Below are 23987 nucleotides of genomic sequence, written 5' to 3'. Positions count from 1 at the left end.
ATATAGCAGAATAAGATACATCACTTCCAGACAAGGACAATAAAAAAAAATCCTTTCTCATAATCTTCCATGATCTCCTTTTGCAAAATACATGAGAATAATGCAGCAGAGGATTCTAAGACTCTGTGAGAGGCTAGAGCCAGAATGTGGAAAGATCCTTCTTCCCTGAATCTCCACATAGAAAGTAGCCCACCAAAGAACCAATCTGAGGCAATCTGAGGTTCACCACTCCGTCCCTCATCTTTGGGATATGGGTTCTACCTGCATTTCCTGCTCTCAGACATAGAGGTTCTACCTTCCTGCTGCAAGGACATAGCCTTGAGATGGGGATGTGATGTTGAAAGTATCTGGACGGTATACGTGACTAAACCCAGTTGAGGCTTCTATAAACTTTTAAGATTTTGCAGGTAGGTGAGGGGATCCATTTGTCTTGCTGTTGCCCAAGACCAGACTCATATGTAAGTTCCGTTATTCATTAAGTCTGCCATCTACCCACCTGGGATAGCCCGCCTCTTTGGCCTCTCCCTGCCCTGCAAGTATGGGGGGCTGGTCTCAGATTATACCCAGGAACCTCCCAACCAAAATCATTAAGCAATATTTTAATAAATATTTATTAAAAACCTAAACTACACTACCTCATAAACATGATTTCTGCCCTCATAATATTTATGGTGTTCTCAGACATCTTTCTGCTTACTTAATGAAAATCCTCCTGGTGGCTCTTATTAACACTAAATTATGTGAAAGCCTATCATCTCTGTGGTAGTGACGGTGGTGTATAAAGAAAAATGTGAAATAATGCCCATGCCTGGGCTAATAATAGATTAGTGGCTCCACTGAATAATAATAATAACTCCTAATAATCAGGCTATGCTAACTTTATAACAAATAATCTAAAAATCTCCTTGTTTTACGGCAATGGAAGTTTTTTGTTGTTGTTGTTTATTTGGTTTTTGGGTGTGTTTTTTTTTGTGGGTTTTTTGTTGTTGTTGTTGTTGTTGTTGTTTTTCTCTCCTGCAAAGTCTTCTTCTTAAGTGAGACTTCTTTGGGTACGTATCATGCCAAAGTTGACTCAGGGACACATTTATTTCCATCTTAAAGCTCCAAGCTTCCTTGGTCATGTACCTGTCAAAGATAGAGTTAAGAAAGTAGGACAAAAAAAAAAAAAAAAGAAAGAAAGAAAGTGGGACAGCTGGGGTAGCTCAGGGATTTAGCACCGCCTTCGGCCCAGGGCCTGATCCTGGAGTCCTGGGATCGAGTCCTGCATCGGGCTCCCTGCATGGATCCTGCTTCTCCCTCTATCTCTGTCTCTGTCTCTCTCTCTCTCTCATGAATAAATAAATAAAATCTTAAAAAAAAAAGTAGGAGAAAAAGTATGCTTGGATGGTTAACCAGCTGAGACCAAGGATGGTACAAATTGCTTCCACTTACGTACCATTAGCCAGAACTGGTCATTTCATTTTCTTTAGATGCAAGGGAGCTGGTAAATGTAGTTCCTGATGATAATTTTCCATCAGCTCCTATGGAAAGGGGAGTATAAACCACAGATGGCCACTGAGCCATCTCTGCCACATAATCATAGTCAACCATTTCATAGAGATTTTCTCATTTTGAAGAAACTCCTTCAGACATTATTATAATTTCTCCTAATTTACAGATGAGGAAGTAAGTCTCAGAAAGATTAACTAATAGTTGTGCAGACACGGTAGGGAGCAAAACCAGGATTCAAGGAAGTTTGAAGAGAAGTTTATGTATCCTGAAAACAGTCCTACATAGCAAAACCTAAAAATGAAGGAAATAGGCAAAAAATTGAAGCAGAACAGAGATGAGCACCTAAATATTGTGTTGCAGAGATGGCACCTCACTTTCAGAAAGCATCATTTACAGTTTTACGGAATGGGAAGAACTTGGAGTGTGCCTGCCTTGATGATTTGTTTGCGGTAGTGGGAACATTTCTTCCTTCACCTTTATTACCCAGGAGCTTGTCCAGCCCTCACAACAGAACTACTCACTGTTATCTGTAAATATAACCGCCCACCATAGTCTTTACATTGTCTATAGTCTCCCTTGGAATATCAAAACATGAGACAGTTTTAACGCTGAAAAATAAAGATTAATCCAGATGTGAGCAGTTCCTTAGCATTTTGCCTTGGGATCCCACCCCCTCATAGCAATATGGGAGGGTCACTTGGCTTCCAATAGGCTGCCCCCCCCCCCCATCTCCACCCCGTTCCTGCCCTGGAGGAGAAGCCAAAATAATCCAACATTTTGCTTTTGGGTATCCTGCACAGGGGGATTAGCTTGACTCTTACCTTTGAGCCAAAGGAAACTGGATGCACTTTTGTGATGCTCAGTGTCTAGCTGCAGAGAAGGGGAGGTTTTTCCTTTCCCAAAAGCGCTATCTCTGGGATTCCTTCATTAGTCCTGCCAGACGGAGATCACTATAGCTGGAGCTTGTATCTGATTGCACTGGACCCCTCAAGCCACAATGTTAAGCAGAGCTAGGGTGGTTAAGGGAAATTTCATATCCCAGCTCAATAGAAACTCTTACATAACAGCATTTTCCATCTTCCCTGCTTTAACTGCTGTCTGTAGTGACTATATACTATGTGGTCAGTATAATGAGAAAAGGAGAAAAAAAAAAACTGATAGAAAGAAGGATTCAGGGATAGAAGAGTAAAAAGGAGGAGCCTGTCCCATTTAGAAAAACACATTGATATGGCCAAAGCCAGGAGAGCAAAGTTCTCCATGTCATTTGCTATAAGGGTTTCCCTCTGTGGGAATGAAAGGTTGTTTCTCAGGTCCAAAATGTTTTACTGTTTCTGAGAGTGTTCAAAACACTAACAGAAGGACATTTTATTGAATGGGGCAGGAACTTGGACTTGAGGGAGAGAGGAACTCAGAGAGCGGTCTGTTCTGAATGTTGGTTGCCCTTCAGGATTTCATATGAGAGACAAAGCCTGTGTTAGGATTCTTCAGAGAGAGAGAGAGAGAGAGAGTGTGTGTGTGCATGTATGTGTGTGGGCAGAGAGGGGAGTAGTTTAAAGAATTGGCTTACTTGATTGTAGAGGCTGGCAAGTCCGTAATCTGACAGGTAGACCGGCAGGCTGGAGATCTGGAGAGGCATGAGTGCTACAGCTCAAATCTTAAGTCAGTCTCTTGGCAAATAGAAGTCCCTGTGGTCATGGGAGGATAGTCTTTTCTCAACTGGTTAAATGAGGCCTACCCAAATCAGTAGACTCAAAGTCTATTAATTTAAATGATAATCTCATCCAAAAATACCTTCCCAGAAATTCTAAAATAATGCTTGACCAAATATCTGGGTCTCATGACCCAGCCAAGTTAAAACAAAATTTATCATCTCAAAGTGTTTCTGTGAGGTTCATCCAAAAGATTGCTGGTATTCCAGGGGCTCTGTTCCCCCTCCTCTACTTTTCTTCCCATAGTGTAGGAGTCTAGGGTATTGGATCTGACTCTACCACCTTAAAAGGAGAGGCCAGGTTTTGTAGGGTTTAATATTTATATAATCTGAGTGGCCCTCTTTAAAAAAAGGAATAGAAACATATAAAAGTAGTCTATATTTTATCTCAGACATTGCAGGTAGAAGAGAAGAAGTGTGTAAACACTTTGGAAATCAGCTAGGCAGTTTTTTTTTTAACCAAAGTAACCATTCATCTACTCTATGACAAAGCATTTCTAAAGGAAGTGAAAACTTATGTCCACAAAGAGACTAAACAAGTGTTTTATAGCAGCATTATTTAAAATAGACCCAAACTGAAAACAACTCAAAAGTCTATCAAGGTGAAAGAATTAAAAACAACAGTACATTCACACAATGGAATACTCCCCAGCAATGGAGGAGAATGGATTAATGGTACACACAAAAACACGGTGAAACCACAACAACAAAAATTCCATTCTAAAAACATTGTGTATCATTTTACTTCCATGAGGTTCTAGAACAGTTAAAAAACTGATTTATAATGGGGACAGAAAAGTAGTTTGCCTGTGGCTGCTGTAGAAGATGACTGACCACAAAGAGGGCACAAGGAACCTTCTGGAATGATGGAAATTTCCTAAATCTTAACTATAAAGGAGGCTACTCTTATCCAAATTTGCCAAACTCATTAAATTGTACATTTTAGATGGATGCATTTTGTGTAAATTATCCCTGAAGAAAGTTAACTTAAGCTATTTAAAATGTAATAAAGTGATATTTATTAGAATTAAGAAATCTCAGCAAATTAAATTTTTTAATTAAATTTTTTAAGATGAAAATTAGAAATATTTTTATTGATGCTCGCTCCTTGTTGCCTTCACATTCCTACCTACTTTTGCCTGTCGTAGATAAGGTTTTTGGTCCTCTGAACTGATGTCTGTCTTTAACCAATTTCCCTTTCTCTCAACAGCCTTCTGGTATCTCTCTCTCTCCTCTACCATTGTATCCTCTCCTGTTAGAGCACATCCAGGATAAAGTGTTCAGCCCTTAGTTCATCACACAGAATCTACTAGATAGGCCAGGAGACATTTCCATGGTTCTACTTCCTTCTACTCTCTGATACACTCTTCCCTCTAACATCATGGAACATTTGAAATTCTCTCAACAGATATTTACTGATTAAAAGAAAATTCTGTGACTTCAGTGGATGTCACGTTTATAAATATATGCACACACATCTTCCTGCCTTTTCATGACAGGGCTCTGGCTCCTTTTCCTTCAGAGCTCAATATGTACAACATTTTCCTCTGACCAAATTATTCTCCCTATGTCATTTATCAGTATGCCTGGCCTCGTGTTCCTATAACTCTCTCATAATAGAACCATTAAGATGTTCATTACACTGTTCTCTGCTTGCTGAGTTTCTCATTTCTTTAATGTCTCCTACACTTTACTGTATTGAGTAAAGAAAATACTTCATTTAAATTCTTTATTCAGGGACGTCTGGGTGGCTCAGCACTCAGCAGTTAGGCATCTGCCTTCGGCTCAGGGTGTGATCCTGGAGGCACGGGATCGAGTCCCACATCAGGCTCCCTGCATGGAGCCTGCTTCTCCCTCTGACTATGTTTCTGCTCTCTCTCTTCATGTGTCTTTCATGAATAAATAAGTAAAATCTTTTTAAAAAATAAATTCTTTATTTAAATTTCTGTCCCAGGACTTGGCATTAGGCCTGGCACATTGTAGGTCCTCAATAAATTTTTTGAGCCTACAAAGCGAAACCAGAAAGAGCAACCCTGAGTCCTATTTAGTTTGTTTTTATCAATAAAACCTAACGTTCATATTTTAAAAGGTGAAATAAGTCATTTCCTCCAATATTTAGCAAAAAGATGTTTCCCATTTGCATTTGAGAAGGTTAACTAATAAACTGTAGAAAAGCTTTTAAAATCTTTTCAGAAACCACACTATAAACACAAGGCATCTCAAAAGATAAATAAGCATTTACATTAAAAAAAACTGACAATACTATATTTATGTGGGAGTATTCAGGGCTCCAAAGGATTCCAGCCAAGAAGAATACTAGCTGTGTTCTTATCCTGGATCTTGTTATTTTAATAAAAAGTTTTACTTTTAAATCAGTTTTGTACATGTTGCATGAATAGCAATGTGACCAGGAGTGTTCCTCTTTTAGCCAACTGATTTATACAAAGTCTGATTCATTAAAAAAATCACATAGAGGTATTCACTTTATGAAAAGATTCACCTTACCGTGTCTCTCCATTTAGGACTCACTACATGTTTAATGTGATTTGCTTTCTTAAAATTTATATGCATAAGATTTTTCAGAAGTAGTAACATTTTAAATTATTTCAATATTTAAAAATGCTTTGCAAAAATGCTAGACTCTCATTGTATTTTCACATCATTTTCTGAAGTTGGTAAGGCCGTGATGATTATCTAAGCCAGGATGGCAATAACAACAATAAATAACAATAACAAATACTGATGATTGCTAATGCTTTTTCACCATTTACCATATGACAGATACTATTCTTAATGTTTTTTATATAATGAACTCTTTAATCCTCCCAATGACTGGCTGGGTAGGTGACTGCTGATGTCCCCTTCTAACGGGTGAGGTCCCGAGTCCCGCTCTACTGAATTGCTTTCAGTTTCTCATATTGCATGTGGATTGAACAGTGTCCTCAACAACAATATGTCTAGGTCCTAACCCTCGGCACCTGTGAATGCAACCTTATTTGAAACTAGTGTTTGCAGCTATGACTAGGTTAATGATTCCAGGATGAAATAATCCTGGATTTAAGGTGGGCCCTAAATCCAATAACTGATATCTTTATAAGAGGAAAAAAAGAGATTTGAGACAAAGAGACATGGGAAAGAAGCCCATGTGAAGATGGAGGCAGAGTTTGGAGTTTTATGTTGCCATAGCCAAAGAAGGCCAACCACCACCAGAAGCTAGAATTTGTAAAAAGAGATCCTTCCCTAGAGCATTGGAAGAGCATGGCTCTGCTGACAACCTAATTTGGGATTTCCGGTCTTCAGGACTATGAGATCATTAATTTCTGTTGTTTTAAATCACCCTGTTGTGGAAATTTAGTGTGGCAGCCCTTAGAAATTAATATATTGGCCATCCTCCTTTTTGCTGTAGATTTTTATATGTGCTTTTCCCTCAAATTCTGTCTAGAATGGTGGAAAGAACAAGGAAAGTTCCTGCATCAGTGCACTCTTATTTTAATAATGCTGCATAACAAACAATCACAAAATCTCAGTGACATCCAAGATAAGCCTCTATTTTTCATACATCTGCAAGTTGGCTAGGACAGCTCATTCATGCATTGACAGGTTGGCTAAGGGTCAGTGGATATAAATCCAATTGGTTGGGAAGCTCTGCTTCAAATTGTGGGTCCAGGACACTTGGCTATAGTGAATTGAGTTCAGGTCATTTCCACCTGCCACTCACATTCCTTAGACCACCACCCTAGCTGGAGTGGATTTTTCTTACTTAAGAAATGGTAAGTAGAACTGTGTGGTTCCTCCCTGGACTTAGGCCCTGAATTGTCACTTTGTCATTTCTACCCATATTCCACTGGTCAATGAAAGTCATATAGAATGAAGGGGAAGGAGCATACACTCCATCTGTATAGGCGGGAGTGGGAGAAGAGAAGAAGTAAATACTTTTGACCAATATTTAACCTACTACAGATACTTTTCTGCCTTGTCTCACTCCCTGCCCCCATGTCTACCATCTTCTACCCTGCATTTCAAGGAGCAATCTAGATATTACCTCCTCTAGATATTATTACCTCTCCAGGAGACCTTCCCCACAATCCAAATCTGAGTTAGGTATTTTTCTCAACTTATACTTTCCCCTTTATATTGCTATGGCATTGAATATAATTCATATTTAATTATTTGCTATTTAGGTAGACTGCAGGCTTTCAGGGGGCAGGACTCAAGTCTTTCTATTTTATTGGTTTCCCAGAATCTTGAACCAGGTCCATATGAGTGCTGAATGGAGAACAGATTCTTAAGCTGTTCATCTATAGGATTCTTCTTAGTCTCACAAAATGTTCACAGGATATAAGATTTTGGGTTTTCAGTAGTTTTCCTATAGATGACTCAGAAAAGGTCTTGTTTCTGATAGAACAGGTGACCTGAGAGATCCCCTAATTGAACTCTCTCATTTCATGAATGGAAATCTGGAAGTCTAGGGAGATGACCTGATTCTCTGTAGGTTATCTAACTAGAGAATGTACCAGGCTTGCTGTATCTGAGTAACAGCCTTTACTTAGCAGCCTTTTTGTGTGTTCTCACCCATTTCCATTACTAGCTAGGTGGTGGATCAAGGTCAGAAAGTAAAACACAACTTAATAAATCAAGACTAAATAATAAGAATCATGTGGTAGATCACGCTGATGACAGTTACTTCTTAATCTAGAGGACGGGAAGGATTTTTTTGAATTTTACTGTCCTTTTAGATCACCACGTACATCAGTCAGAGTCCAAAGAGGAAACAGGATTCTTCTCAGATAGTATGAGTGGACTTTAAAGAGGTGATACCAGAGTTAAGGAAAAAACATCAGAGACCAGCAGTGATGGGGAGCCATCCCATGGTAGCTTTATTGCAATATTGGCCTCAGTTAATTTGCCCTATAACATTCCATGTGGGATAGTTAATTTTATGTGTCAACTTGACTGGGCCATAGGCTAGCCAGATATTTGGTCAGGCATTATTCTGGGTGTTTCTGTGATGATGTTTTGGGATAAGATTAACATTTGAACCCATAGACTAAATGAAGCAGATGGTCCTCCCTAATGTGAGTGGCCTTCATCTAATCAGTTGAAGTCCTGAATAGAACAAAACGGCTGATCCTCCCTTGAATTACAGGGACCCCCTCCTGCTTGATTGCTTGATCTGAAACATTGGTCTTTCCCTGGCTTCGGACTCAAACTGAAATATTAGTTCTTCTGGGGTCTCAAATCTGTCAGCCTTTGGATTTATACTGATGGCTCTCCTGGTTCTCGGACCTTCAGACTGGGACTGGAACTACACCATTGGCTCTCTTGGGTCTCCAGTTGGCATACTGCAAATATTTGGACTTCTCAGCCTTCTTAATAACAAAAGCCAATTCTTTATAATAAATCTTATAAATACATACATACATACGTATCTCTTATTACTTCCCCAGAGAACCAAGCTAATACACTCTGACTCTGACTCTCATGCCTCACTCTCATAAAAATCTAATTACATTGGACCTACTCAGATAATCCAAGATAATCTCCCCCCAGGAGCCTTAATTTCATCACATCTGCAGAGTTCCTTTTGCTATAAAAGGTAACATACAGGTTTTGGGAATTAGATAATGGACATATTGAGGGGGTGGGTATTCGTCTACCATAGGCTCTCACTGGTCCAGAGAGGACCATTTCTTTATCTCTGACTAAAATCTGTGGTTAGAAAGATGAATTGCTCTGACTGGCCATCTCTGAGACATATGTTCATATCTATACCTTGAAGGAGAGGAAAGTAGCTCCAGCCATACCATGTGACTTGAAAGTGGAGATAGTTTGCTTCTCCACAGGCAACTTGGATGTTATTTCCAAGTTAAGGGGGACTTAATGCTGGGAAGGCAGCAATGAAAGATCCTCTACAATTTCCAATCCCAAGGTTCTCCCAAAGCTCCTCAGACTATTGAACTCAGAATGCTCTGGCTTTGAAGTCAACACAATCCTGCTGTAAGTTGTAGCTTACCACTTCAGAGATGTTTGACCTTGAGTGAGTTACTGAATGTCTTTAAGCCTTAATTTTCTCCCTCCTAAAAATAGACATAAAAATAGCTCCCTTGGTTAGCTATCATGTTGACTGAAGAAAATTAAATATATAAAGTTTTAGAAAATGAGTGCTATTCAGTAAATGTAAGCTCCCTCTCCTTTCCATTTCTTTTCTATGACATTCTGAATTTCAAATCTCACAAAGTGGATTTATAGAACACAATTCCTGGGAGCTCTGTTGAACTGAGGTCATGGTGATTTCCCACCTGGCTCATAACATGACAATTTGGAGATGCTGACTTAATGGATGGATTTGAGAAACCAAAATTAAAATGCAAAGAGTTCATACTTCAAATTTCTGACTGACCAGAACGGATTAAAAGTAGCAGTTGGTACCATTAGCTTCTAGATAATTTAGGAGAAGAGAATATGAAGAGCAAAATGAACATCAGAAAGTGGGAGAGATAGTCCAGAATAGTTTCAATACAGGCCTTTCAGATTGCAGTCCACTCTTATTATTATCAAAATCTATTACTTAAGTCCTGGAAATAAATGGCCTGGCTACCTTCCAACTGGGCTGATAATGAAGAGTTAATTAGTATGTAAGTGTTATGTAAATATACAGTATTCTGCAAAGGTTAAGTAATAATATTAGGGAAGAATTGTCTTAAAATTTTTGCTACTTTTCATCAGTGTTTATGCATAATTAATTAAAACATCAGGAAGAAAAAGAGTTAATTGCCAAAGCAGATTTGGCATATCAATAAAAATGTGGGAAAGGAAAGCAATGTATAGTGTGATAAACATATAGAGGTAGGGACTGAATATTATTTATCTTTGGATTTTTAAAAAGCTAGCAGAGGGAGTTACTGGGCCATGATTATTCGTTTTTGAGACATGATCAAAAACAGGTCAGAGTCTATATGTTAAGTAAAACTCAAGGACACACCAGGCCTTATTTCCTAGATCTTATCTGATCTGGAAAGCAGATCAAGGTCAGGATGGTCAGTACTTGGTTAGGAAATGGCCTTGGAACTTGAAGATGTTGCAATATTTGGGGACCCCACAGTGTAAAAGAAGGAGCCCACACCTAAGAGTCAGAATTCTAGCAAGTCTTGGCTCAAACACTAACTGTGAAATCTGGAAAGAGAAACATTGCTCTCTGAGCTTGTTTCCTTATCTGGGAAGCCCAGTGGTTAAGATTAAATGATCTGAAATGGCCCTTCTAGTACAAGCATCCTATAATCCTAAGAGAAAAGCAGTTCATGAGACACTATCTATTCATTGCCCATGTCTCAACTCAAATGTCACCTTCTCCAATGGTTTCACCACTTGGAATTCTTTTGTTAATCTCCTGTAGCAAACTGTGCCTTCTAGAAAGGGATCAATCATATTTCACTTTCATTAGGGCTATTTTAGCATTTCTTATTTTCCCAACAAAATTAGCTATTCCTTCAGAATACAAACTGATACAAATCTGAACTACAGTCCAGTATAATACCCAGCACATAATAAATGTTTAGAAGGTATTACAGAAAACTAAGTAGGACATGTCCTGTAGTCTCAGAGCTAACAATCAGTTCTCAAAGCTGGAGACAAAGAAACTCCAAGTACTAAACATTCTGCTATCTTTGATCAAAAATGAGCATCAATCCTCCTTCAGATAATGAGTAGAAGACTATGAAAAGAGAAGAGAAATGGGAGAAAATCATGATTCAAGTCAGGAATTGGCAACATGGGAGTTGTGACAATAGTCCCCCTGCCTTGAAAGCAAGTAGATGCAAACAAAAACAAACAAATCTTGCATAAAAGAAGATGGATAACTGCTTGAAAGAGTAGATTTTTATCTCCAGTTAGAGCTACCATTAAGATTGGGACACTGGGTGGGTCGGTTGGTTATGCATCCAACTCTTGATTTTGGCTCAGGTCATAATCTCAAGGTCATGGAATTGAGCCCCGAGTTGGGTTTCATGCTGGACATGGAGCCTACTTAGGATTTTGTCTCAGTCCCTCCCCCCCACTCTCTCTCTCTCTCTTTCTCTCCAAAATATAACAAAACAAAAACAAAACAAAAAGAATTATTGTTAGGATTAAATTGTTGATCACCTCCCCAATCATCTCAATTAGTCTTTTTGAACAATGAGAGAAAAGACTGGAGAAGTGTCAAATCTATTATGTGATATGACAAAGATGTGTGAGTGTCCCTGGAGCCAAGTGGACAGCAAAGAAGTTTGCTAAGTTTGAACCAAACTATAGAGACCCTCATCAAGACAATGCACAGAGTATCATTTCTTTTTTTTAAGATTTTATTTATTTATTCCTGAAAGACACAGAGAGAGGCAGAGACATTGGCAGAGGGAGAAGCAGGCTCCCTGTGAAGAGCCTGATGTGGGACTCAATCCTAGGACCTCGGGATCACAACCTGAGTCAATGGCAGTACCCAACCACTGAGCTACCCAGGTGCCCCAGAGTATCATTTCTTATTGCTGATTTCTTATTTCTTATTCATCTTTAACATAAGAATTATGAATTCTAACTTCTACAATAAAGTAGTTATGATCCAGGAACCACCAAGATGTTGGAAAGATCACTTTCAAAATGTGTGCAACACTTGGTAGAAATATGGGTATATGTTAGTAGTTTTCCTCTTCTAATCCTAGATATCTTACAAAAGTAACAAAGGAAAAAAATATAAAAATTTTGGCAAAGCTACAAGTATAATCTGCAGACTGCAAAAGACTTGCAGGAGAAAGAAGCAGTTCAGGGAGTGGTGAGCAGACCTGGTGAAGGGCAGAAATCAGAACATACAATAGAAACAAACTCCCTGAAGATGAGGGACTCAATCGGAGTTGTAAAAGCAATATTCTTTGTAGCATCCAGTATCAGAACTGAAGTGAGCAGAGCTAGTGGCAGAAATCTTCACCCTCCCCCACCCCCAACCCCACCATATTGAGAAAAGGAAGCTTGTCTTTGTAGCAGTGAAGAAGAGATCTTTGGGTGTGATATCAGAAAGTTTCTTCCTTAAAGAAACTTCCTCCAGTTCCTCAAACATTGAGTAATAAGACAAGATGGGTCAAACATTGAAACTGTGTGTGTATGTGTGTCTGTGTGTACAGAGAGAGAGAGAGAGAGAAAGAATCAAAAGAAGTATTAGCTCTACATACTGAGAGCTCCTGCTATAAGGAAATTGGCCAATAATGGTAAATACCAAGACATGGCCTGGTGATGTTACTGTACTTAATTAAGGAAGGATACATTTTAAAAAGTAAGAGCAAAGCTTTTGCTTGTCACAAAGTCTAGAGGATGCAGCCCTGGAATTTAATGGAAGGGGAAAGCTAAATATCTTTCATGGTGTAAAGATTTCTCACAATGAATTGTCTCCATAAAAATCCCAATAAACACAGACATAATTCGTGATATTAATACAGTGAAAGACTAATTTTGCAAGACTAGAGTTGAGGAATTTTTAAATCAGATATTAGCAAAAGATTACAGCAATGGATTAAAAAAGAAAAATAGAGTATAAACAAAAAGAGGTTATCTTGGAAACTCTATCAACACAATCTATCATATTATAAAATGAAACAAAAATTAAAGAAAAAAGACAAGACACTTAATAAAATTCATTATCTGCTCTAAGAGAATTCTAAATAAAATAAGAGTAGACATAAACACTTAAACTTAGCAAACGTTTTTACCCAAACCCAAAGTCATATTATTTTAAATGATGAATCACCAAAAAGTATTGATTAAAAACAGAAATAAGACAGCAAAGCCAATGTCCGCATTATTATTCAGTAGAATTCTGGAAACTCTAATGAAAACAATAAGATAATAAAATGACATAGCATATAACTTAATAACACATATATAAATGCTTTTAAATTCTTATATTGTTTATAATGAGAATATATCTGGATTGAAGGTCAATTTACAAAACTCAATAGCTTTGCTCTATCCCAGTTAAAGGCATTAGAAAAGGAAATGTGAAAATATTACATTTGTGATATTGACAAGAACTGTGTAAGTGTTGAGGAAGCAAGCACTGCTATTGACAAGAACTGAAGAATATTTAGGATAATTTATTAAAAGAAAGGGATGGACTTCCATGAATATAATGCAAGAACTTATTAAAGAATAGGATATTTAAGCTGATGGAAATATCCACTATGTTCTTGAATAAGATAGCTTAATATGATAAAAATAAAAATTCCACAGAATCAGAGAGGCTATGAAAAGATATGTACAGGGATCCCTGGGTGGCTCAGTGGTTTAGTGCCTGCCTTTGGCCCAGGGCGCGATCCTGGAGTCCCTGGATCCAGTCCCACGTCGGGCTCCCTGCATGGAGCCTGCTTCTCCCTCCTCCTGTGTCTCTGCCTCTCTCTCTCTCTCTCTCTCTCTCTCTCTCTCTGTCTATCATAAATAAATAAATAAATCTTAAAAAAAAAGATATGTACATGCCTGACTACAAAAACTTCACATTTTAAATGGCAAAAGATACCATAAACAACACCAGCAGAAACATAATATAGTCAGAAACAATATTTTGGATGCAGAGGACATCTGAGGGTTCACATGTAACTTATTAATATACAAACTGTTCTTCCACACAGAAAGGAGACACAAAGCAATCCAAAGGGAAAGTAGACAAAGGGTGCCATGAGCAAGTTCATATCACTGAAGAGAAACTCCAAAGGGTCAACAGAAGCACGGAAAGACTCCCAAGTCAGCACTACTAAGAAAAATGCAAAGTAAACACATACCATTTATATCCATCAGACTAGCTCAGAATGAAAGTGAGAAACTCCCTTCTATGCAGCCATTAAGAATGAATTTGCTCCATTTCCATTAATAGGGGCTATTTCCTGTTGTGAACTAAAAATGTTCATGTCCCCTCCAAATTCATATGTTGAAACCTTCCCTCCAATGTGATGCAGCTTTTGTGAGGTGATTGAGGCTAGGGGAGCAAGGCTGGAGCCCTCATGAGCGGGATTAGTTCCATGTAAGAGTTATCACGGAGCTGCTTTCCTGTCTGCTTTCTGCCATGGGAAGATATGGGAAAAGTCAGCAATCTACAACCCAGAAGAGGGCTCTCACCGGAAGCAACAGTCCTGGTCCAGATTCCAAAACTGTGAGAAAGATGTTTTGCAGCGTGGAGCCAACCAGTCTGTGGTACTTTGTTATAGCAATGTCAACTCACTAAGACATTTCGTTGAGGTATTTTTGAATGAGGAAAGCAAGATACAGAGAAGTACACATTTTTGAACTCCAATTTATTTTATTTTATTTTATTTTATTTTATTTTATTTTATTTATTTTATTTTATTTTTTCATGCGATACATACAGAGGGAGGAAGAGACATAGGCAGAGGGAGAAGCAGGCTCCACACCCCCGACTCCAAGCCTGGTGCATGATTTGATCCCAGGACCCAGAATCACACCCTGAGTCAAAGGCTCAATCACTGACCCACCCAGGTGGATGAACCCCATTTTATAAAAGCAAACCATGATAGCCTGTATATGCATATTTACAAATAGGTGTATAGGTTTGAACATAGTAATGAACATGGAGGAAATGTGGATGGCTACTTACTAGGTTGTTAGTTAGAATGGATACCTGGATGGGGGTGGGGAGGGGAGCCAAAAGGGAAGTGAGGAAGGGCACAGGACTTTGGGAAGGATGGCAACTGAGGGCTGAGGGCTTAGGCACATGGATTCTGGAATCAGTCTCTGGGTTGGAATTCCAGTTCCGGCAAGTTACTTGACAGTTCTCTATCTGTGTAACAGAGATAGTAACAGTGCTTACCTCATAAAGCTGTTGTGAAATTAGTCACTATATATGAAATGCTTAGAATAAGGTTTGAACCATTGAAACCATCAAATAAATGTCTAATATTATTATAATATGTATACAAAGATACATTTTAAATGAAATATATAATTTTAATTTTATCTTATTATTAAATCATAGTTTATTATTAAAAATTAAATAAAGTAAAACCTCTTCAGTGCTTCTCAAGTCCGAAAGATATTATCTGGGCTTGAATCCTAATTCAGTAACTTACTGAAATCGCATTCACAGCCAACATATTTCCTGTAGGAACATTGCTGCATATAACTAACCACTGATCATCTCTGTTAGTGGCAAAGAATGGAGTGTCTATTTTGGAAATTCCATATAGTTCAGTGGTGCTGTTCATAAAGAAGACAAGATGGCACAGTGGACAGAACTTGGGAAAGAGATAAAAGAGATTCTAACTTTAGTTCTGCCCCCATGTTATCTGTGAAACTCTGGGCCAGTTGCTTAACCCTCTGGACCTCCACATCCTCCGATTGACAATGAGATAATGATACCTACATTGTACTATATTAGTGAAGAATAAAAGGGAAAAAATTTCATATAAAGCACCAAATACAGTGATTGGCTGATGGCAACCCTCATGAGGGTTAGTTTTTCTTACAGTAATACAGTACAGTAATACAGTAATAACTATATTTAGAAGTAATGGAAAAGAGAGAAAAGCAGACAGATTTGGACCAAGGAAGAGAGAATGCTGCTTAGCAGTAAACTGAGAGCTTGAATTGGGTTTTCTAAGACACTGGACTGAGACAGTGGCTCCAGATCTGGCCCAAGTGCAGAGAGCTGTGAGCATGAGAGAGCCCTTTGGGAGTGTGTGGGAGTAACAGGAAACCACCCCCCTTGGAGGAAGATAGAATGCCAGAGGTGGGAGCAGGTGAGAGGAAGAGAGAGAAGATGTATAAGGAGATGCAGCAGCCCAAGTCCAAACTAATTCCTGAAAGACTGTGCTGGAAGCATTGCTTAAGCATCATCAGTATTAGTTTTCCTGTCCCCTCTCTCCAGGTTTCCAGAAATATAAGGATTGGTATGTTTTAGAGGCTCCTCTTTGCCCTGTTCTCAAGAACCTTGGGAGGTATAAAAACACTCATAATGAAAAGCATAACAACAAATAGGAAGCCATAAAAAGTGCCCCCACATCCTAGCAAACCAGGCTGCCAGAATGCTGGGCTGTATCCTCTTGAGGTCTGCTCTGGCTGGGCTCCTTGGTGACATGCAGGCCAGGACATATGTCACAATATTGTTGGCCTCCAGAGTTAGTGAGGATCCACCAGCAAGGGGCTTCTGATGCCCTCCCTGGGATCCGGAATGACTGCACCAAATGACCCTACCTTCCATTCAGCTTCCCTGACCACTTAGTGAGGACACCTGGTAGCCCACTGTGTCCCAGGCTTTCATGTACACTGAACAACCTGTAAAGTTAATATGAACCTTCTACTTCATGGATAAGCCTCTAAGAAGTTATGAACTTGTCCAAGGACATTTATCATCTAAATATGGATCTGAAACTGGAGCCCAGACCAATTGAAACACTGTTCCATTTTTCAGTTGCAAATGGGTGATGGATGCTGCAAGGATAAGGTGGGGTCTGGGGATAAGGAGGAAGGACAAGGCCTCAGCCAAACTGAAGTTTAGGTCTTTATGGTAGAAGAACCCACAGAGACCATCTCTCTTCCTATTTAAAAGGATCCCCCTAATTTATTCTGGAAAGGCCAGACGATTCTCTTTAAGACTTTCAGAAGTCAGTTTTCTTCACTTGCTTGTACCTCAGTCTCATCTTCCAGAAAATAGTTTTCAACATCACTGTAAGAGCAGGAAGGGAATGAGAAAATGTCGGAAGAGCCATCAGAGAACTTTGTGAGGTTAAAATGGGACAATATATGTGAAAATACTTTGGTAAACTGCAACTTCTTACACATGTTTTTCCCTCTCATTTAATTCCCATTGTCAGCCTAGCACAAATATTCTTTAATTATAGTATGTATTAGAACCACCTGTAAGGCTTGCTAACTATAGGCATCAATTGCTAGGTCTCACTCCCAGAATTTTGGATTGTGGTAGATTTGGGATTTGCATTTCTGAACTTAGAATTTAATGCTGGTATGCGACCACATTTTGAGGACCATTTGCCCATCAGAAAGGTGCCTAGCTCGTGCTTGAGACACAATTTCTCTCCTTTCAAGCCTTCACTTGGAAATCTACTTAACCCATAGTGTGGATGTCATAAGAGAAAGCCAGTGGGGTAATTGCTTGGCCCATAAATTTCCCCTCATTTTCAAGAATGGTTCCCAATTATGCAGGGCTGAGGTCCTACTGGACCTATTCTTGCTGTGTACCCATGATCCTTGGCCACAGTTGATTCTTGTTGTCCTTCCAATTATAACACCCAATTGTAACTTTGGAACCCTCCTAAAACAGGTCATCCTATTATATATATTTTAATAGAACCATATGCCTCTCCTTGAAATTTGAATAATGGTATTTAGGCTCTTTTTGTGTAATTACTTTATTAATATCCATATTCTTCATAGGGCTATAAATCCCAGGAGGTTAGGGACTATTTGTTTTGTTCATTGAATCCTTATTGCCTATCAGGGCATTGAGCATATAGTAGGTACTCAATTAATATTTGTTTAATGGAAGGAAGGAAGGAAGGAAGGAAGGAAGGAAGGAAGGAAGGAAGGACGGACCAGTGAAGCTGGGGTTTTTTGCTAATAGTGACATTCCAGAGAGAAGTTCTTGGTTCTCATGCTATTGAGTTCCTTCCTTTTCTGACTCTTAGGTGGTCAACTCTTTCTTCTCGAGATTTCTGACATCTTTTAATATATTTTCCCTGGAAACTTAAATTGAATAGAGATACTTTATATTACTTTCTAACAAAATAATTCAATGTTTTTTATCTTTAGTGTATATGAATACTTGGGGATTTGGTGAAGATCTAGATTCTGATGTAGTAGGCCCTTGGGGAAAGGAAGAGTGGAGCCCTGCCATCCTAACAAGTCCTCAGAGGATTCTATTGTTACTCACTCATGGACCACATTTTGAATACCAAGACCTGCCATATTCCCAGGATCCAGCAGGATGATAGTTCAAAGAATTTGTCCTGGAGTATAGAAGAGTCTTTGGCACTTGATTAATGGAAAAAGGAGTGAAGTATTCCCACTTACCTTACCTTCCCTACTAAGACTTGATTTAGTCCATTTGATTTCAAGTCATCATCCTCTAGCTACTGATGTCACCCTCAGCATACCCATGCTCATTGTCAGATTTGACTACCTGCCTCCTAACCCAATGCTAATTTTAAATCTCATATCACCTAGCCAGTTCATTGAAATATGTGAATATTTACTGCCAGCATTTAATTGCCTGAGACATAAAAATAACTATCAAAATGCCAACCCCAGCAGATACAGCCTATTGTCTGTAAATGGCATTTTCACCAGTTATTTTAAAGGGCTGAGCAGTTATATCATCCCCTGAACACTCGCTGGCCTATTGTTTTGGAAAATACCAACTCCTCTCAAGATAGAAACACATTCTGGGGACTATCAATACCTCTCTCTGGAAAAAGTAATCTAGTTCTTTATTTTTTGAAAGTTCTTCAAACCTTACAAACCTACCAATAGGTTATTTCATTTCAATATTGTTATTTCATTCTATCATCTCATGTCTTAAAATTAGTTTTTATTAATCCATTTTATATAAAAGGAAAATCGTGATTGTTTGAATTATTTGTCAAATATTTAACCTCTTAGTAATTTTCCTCATTCTTAGTGATCTTGGGGTTCGTCAGGTGATAATTTCTTTAGCTGTTGGAATAGTTAGTGTCTGTGATGCAGCAATGGCATGAATCAAGATTGTGATGTTGATTCTTCCTCCAACATCCCAAGATTGGGATGTTGAAACTTCCCTTGTCTCTTCCACTGTCATGTGAAGACATTTTCTTGAAACAGCTGCTTTACCTTCAGTCTAGGTCCCAGAATTGACCCATGTAGAGAAATTCTGAGTCTCCTAATCCACAGCAAAGAGACAAGCTCAGCTCACAACTCAAAGCAGAACCACTCAACTAAGCCTGGCCAAGATCAACCAACCTGCAGTGAGCCTACAGACTATAAACATGAAAAGAAATACCTGTATTGTAAATGACTTTTGTTACCAAGCATAGATTTGAATAGCTGACTGAAATAGAACCTGAAGTTTAGAAACGTTAGAAAATGTTCCCTACATTACACAACTGGTAACTGCTTACATTGAGATTCACAACTAGATCTGTCACACTCTGAATAGATTACTTCTCCCTGTTGTATAGATCAGTAGGGTGTGAATAAGAAAAAAAATGTCCTTTAATGCACTAATTTTTTTTTAAGGTCTTTTAGAAGCACTCTCTCTATAGCCCCATGTCCAGTGAAATGGTTTTGCAGAGACAGAACAAAGAAATATATCTTTATCTTCTGGTTCTCTACATGAGAGCAGATTCTAGATGAGTCAGAGAGTCCTCTCCTTTATGGCAGACTTGAAACCATGACTCCAGAGGTCTAGAGATTACAAAGGGAACACCTCATTGTGATTAAAAGTTCAAACTTTGGAATCAGATAGATTTAAGTTTCAATCTTGATTCAGTTCTACCTCTATAGTATTTGAATATGTATTCAATTTCCTAGAGTTTCCTAAAGTATATATTAAGTATGGTAATATGGACCTTAGAAGATTGTCCTGAAGATGAATGGGATGATATAAAAACAGGATCTGACACTTACTAGTAATAAAACATGGGTTTCATGGAGTTATGCCGCCTAGGTTTATATGCTTGATATTTCATTTATATGTGAACTTAGGTAAATTCATAAACTCTCTGTTCTTTAGATTTTTTTGTATAAAATGAGAAGAAGATAGTAATTATAAGGTTATTTCATAGTTTATATATGTTAATAAAGGATCTAACATACAGTATGTATTCAATATATATTAGCTCTATTTTTCTTAATAAGTACAAAATAAATAGCTGCTTTATAAAAAAGTTTTACTATGATTATTCTACTCTAAATGCTATAAAGGGTTGAAAAATTCTAGTAAATCTTAAGTCTCTTTGCAGGGATATTCTTTTGGGTATAAATCCAGTGCTGAGCATGAAAAGGATACTTCCAAGGAACAAGTTATAAAAACATAGACTCTCAGAACTAGAACCTTGATAAAATGTCACATGAACAATTTCATTTTATTTATTTATTTATTTATTTATTTATTTATTTATTTATTTATTTACAATTTCATTTTATAGAGTGAGATAATGCAGCAAAAGACCCCATAGACTTATTGCTGAGGAAAAAGCATGGAGTGTGTTTGTGGTGCAGGAAGACTCAAAGGTATCCAAGGGCCAGACAGATAACATAAATGCACATGGAATAAGGCAATGGTGAATTGTGAGTATTGGTAAAAAAAAAAATGTAAAAATGAAGCCCTGCTTTAAGAAATTCAGTTTCTAATTTTTTTTACACATTATGTTGATAAAACAAGACATGTTTATTGGCTACATCCGGCTGTGGGTTGCTAGCTAAGATGTCTATTCTGGTGGCAGGAAGAGGGCATATGTGGCATCACCCTTACTGGTAGTAGAGGGTGGTGAGATATTTCTGTCTGTTGATGCACTGGGGATGTCAGATGTCCTTGAGTATCTATTTGTATGGGCTAATTTCTACTCAGAAGAGAACATTCTACTGTGGACAGGTAACCAGGATGGAACTTGGAAAGAAGAGATGAGCCTGCTGTCCATCTCCCCTGCACAGGAGCACTCTGCAGAGTTGAGTAGGTCATCCCACAACCCAACAGGGTCCTTTCACATCATCCCCTATGAGTAGCACCTCCTAGCCCTGTCCATTAGATCTATGTGTGTGTAGTGGCCCAGCAGGGATCACAGATTTATGTATGACACTTTTACAGAGATGGCTGATTTCTGAGAAGCCCTGTGACCCAAGCAGCACTATGTGAGGCTCTGTCTGAAAGTGTATAACACAGAACAGACATGTCTTCCCTTACCACAATACAACAGACAGGAGGTGATTCTAACCGGAGGCAGTGCCACCCCTTTAGGGAGCATAGCAGATGAGGAAAGGAGTATGTCAGTTTGTAAAACTATATTCCAAAATGAGTTGACTATTTGATTATTTTGCATTCATTCGAGCAACTTTGATGGGAGATGAGATATTATTTTTATCCATGTACGAAAGCTTGAGCCCTGTCATGTCATGTCAGCCATGGCATTCCAAGTGCTCTTGGGTCTGGTGTAGATGACGGATTCCAGAAAATGCCTGGGGGTGCAGACTTGTTCTGGAGTGCATAGCAGCCTTCCCCAGAGGGCTCTGAGAAATCCATACTTCTCAGGGCCTGAACAAAAGGGGCAAGAACTAGAGGAATTTGAATTTGAATGTCACTATTATTTTCCTCTCATGCACCCACAAGCTGAAAAGTTCTGTGGAGGTAAGGAGATATGGCCCAGATTTTGAAGAAATGCTGGTGAATATTATATAGCATTACCATAAGCTATTTATTAAATTTAAGAAAAATATAGATATCACCAATATATACACACATATGTGTATATATATACATATACACATATTTTCTAAGATTTTATTTATTCATTTAAGAGAGAGAGACAGAGATAGTGAGAGAGAGAGAGAGAGCAGGAGCAAGGAGGAGAGGAAGAAGAAGGCTCCCTGCTGAGCATAGAGTCTGACCAGGGGCTCAATCTCAGGACTCTGGAATCATGACCTGAGCCAAAGGCAGACACTTAACTGACTGAGCCACCCAGGTGCCCCTGTTATCTACATTTTAAAAATGAGGAAACAGAGGCTAAGAAAGAAAAGCAACTTGCCAAATCCAATGCTGACTGACACCAAAGCCTGCTAATAGGTATTAAGTGATCTGTTTCAGGGGTCTTTGGACCTGCACCATTTTGACCATAATGTTGGCACTACAAACGTTTATAGAGAAGAGAAAGCTTGTTGCTCCATTACTATCTCCTTTACTAACCATGCTGAAATCATCTAGAACCTGCTTGGCCTTCTGGTTCACTGCCTGTATGCCCCCAGTTTCTTCACATTTCCACTAAATTTTAGATTGAATCTGTATCAAGTCTCTTGGTCTTTGGCAAACTCTGAGTCTCACTGGCCCACTAAAGGGATCCTCAGGCTTTGGTACCCATTTGTCCCTTCATCAGATAACCAAGTTTTTGCATCTGTATCCAAATCTGACATTATTATAAGTGGAAGAAGTCTCATGTCTTGATTTTACAAATACAAAATATACTCACATTTATAAATATGCACCCTTGTGAGGAGGATTTTACCATTCACATCTAAGAGGGCCAGAAATACAATGTCTCTTTTTAACTGAGAAGAGACTCCTGACGGTGGATTTCTGCTTTGTCTCATTGTTTTGAGACTCTCTTCTAAAAACAACTTTATTGAGATAAATTGGTATACAAAAAAGCACATTTTGAATAGATATGATTTGATGTTAGTGTATATTTGATTTAATGTACATAGTTTGGACATCTACACTCACCCACCCATGAAACCATTTCTATAATCAAGTAATGGACATAATCATAGCCTCTACAATTTTCCTTATGTCCCTTTGACTTTGTTTTGTGTTATGGAGAAGGAGTGTTGAGGAAACTTCAGGAGCTCCACTCTTTTTTAAGTGTACAATATAGTATTAACTATAGCCACTATGTTGCCCAATAGATCCCTAGAACTTACCCATCTTGTATAACGGCAATTGTATGAGCACTGAACAACAATTCCCCATATGTTAGCCTTTGCAGACCTCCCATTTGCTCCAGATTGTTTGAAGGATACCCTCAGAGTCTATTATGGAGCTAAGGATCTATTTGTTGAGAAAGAAATTTCACGGGGCAGTTTACTATTCCTCATGCATCCCTCATCCCCAGAAATAGACAGAAGATATATGCAAGATAATCATGTAAGTTTGATATTTTAAAAATGAGTTATCAAGAATTTATTGTATGCCAAGGAAAAAATAGGTTTGGATATAAAAATTTTTCCAGGAAATAAAAATAATGTGAGAGAAATGGAAAGTATTGTAGGGACTATCTGTACTATATCATCAAGAGAGCTAGAAGCAAGAGGAAAGAGGTGTACACTGAGATTATTCCCATGCCTTTCAGTTTTATCAACTGATTGACATAGTGCAGAGGACCATGTTTTAGGTCAAAGGCCCGGATGAAGGTTTTAGCATCCCAGAGAGCTGAATAACTGAGAAATATGCAACCCCATGGTGGATGAGTATCTAATCACGGGAAGGAATCCATTAAAATATGTGTTTGTTTGTTTTGCACATCTCTACCTAGCAGCTAAAAATCCTTTTGGGTTAGAGCTATTAGCCACATTCTGCTTAGGTGGCAATTTTCAGTGTTTTAAAATGAATCTTTCAATGAATACTAATATTCTCATCAGAAACCACCCAGAGGCCAGCAAAACTTTGACAAGAAAAAATTTGCTTTGAAATGTGCCAAACATTTGGGATTGCATTCATCATGGGATATGCTGAGGCTATTGACAAATCTCAAAAGATGCTGTGAGGTATGTTTCCAGGAGTAAGGTTTCATCTTTTCATCTTACCACCTCAAGTCCTCTGAGGGGACCCAGATGTGGGGTCTGGAGTGAACGAGCTCACATTATTTCTGAAGAAGGAAAAGCTGTCAGGCTGAATAGGAGGTTACGAGTGTTTCACCTAACCCAGACTTCAGTGAAATCTTTCCATAGGATGAATGGAGACCACATCCCGTTCACACCTAATGGTCGCAGAAAGAAAGCATGCCAAGAGGGTGGTAAAAACTGGAAATTGTCTCCTAGGAGTTAGATATCACAAAAATGA

General features: G+C 38.5%; 1 long non-coding RNA gene across 2 annotated transcripts; it reads right to left on the bottom strand.

Moving 5' to 3' along the window:
* Positions 1-984: 984 nt before the first annotated feature.
* LOC111091876 lies at positions 985-14098 on the bottom strand. Of its 2 annotated transcripts, XR_005376707.1 has the most exons (5): positions 13996-14098; positions 3059-3176; positions 2313-2424; positions 1436-1520; positions 985-1125 (listed from the first exon to the last, which is right to left on the bottom strand). It is a non-coding gene; the product is annotated as an uncharacterized LOC111091876 (long non-coding RNA). The 2 variants fall into 2 exon arrangements; XR_005376708.1 differs by lacking the exon at positions 2313-2424.
* Positions 14099-23987: the final 9889 nt, after the last annotated feature.

Source organism: Canis lupus, chromosome 23 (assembly GCF_011100685.1).
Source record: "Canis lupus familiaris isolate Mischka breed German Shepherd chromosome 23, alternate assembly UU_Cfam_GSD_1.0, whole genome shotgun sequence".
NCBI lineage: Eukaryota > Metazoa > Chordata > Mammalia > Carnivora > Canidae > Canis > Canis lupus.
The sequence above is the reverse complement of the archived record's forward strand: the minus strand, read 5'-3'. Positions and strand labels throughout refer to the sequence as shown.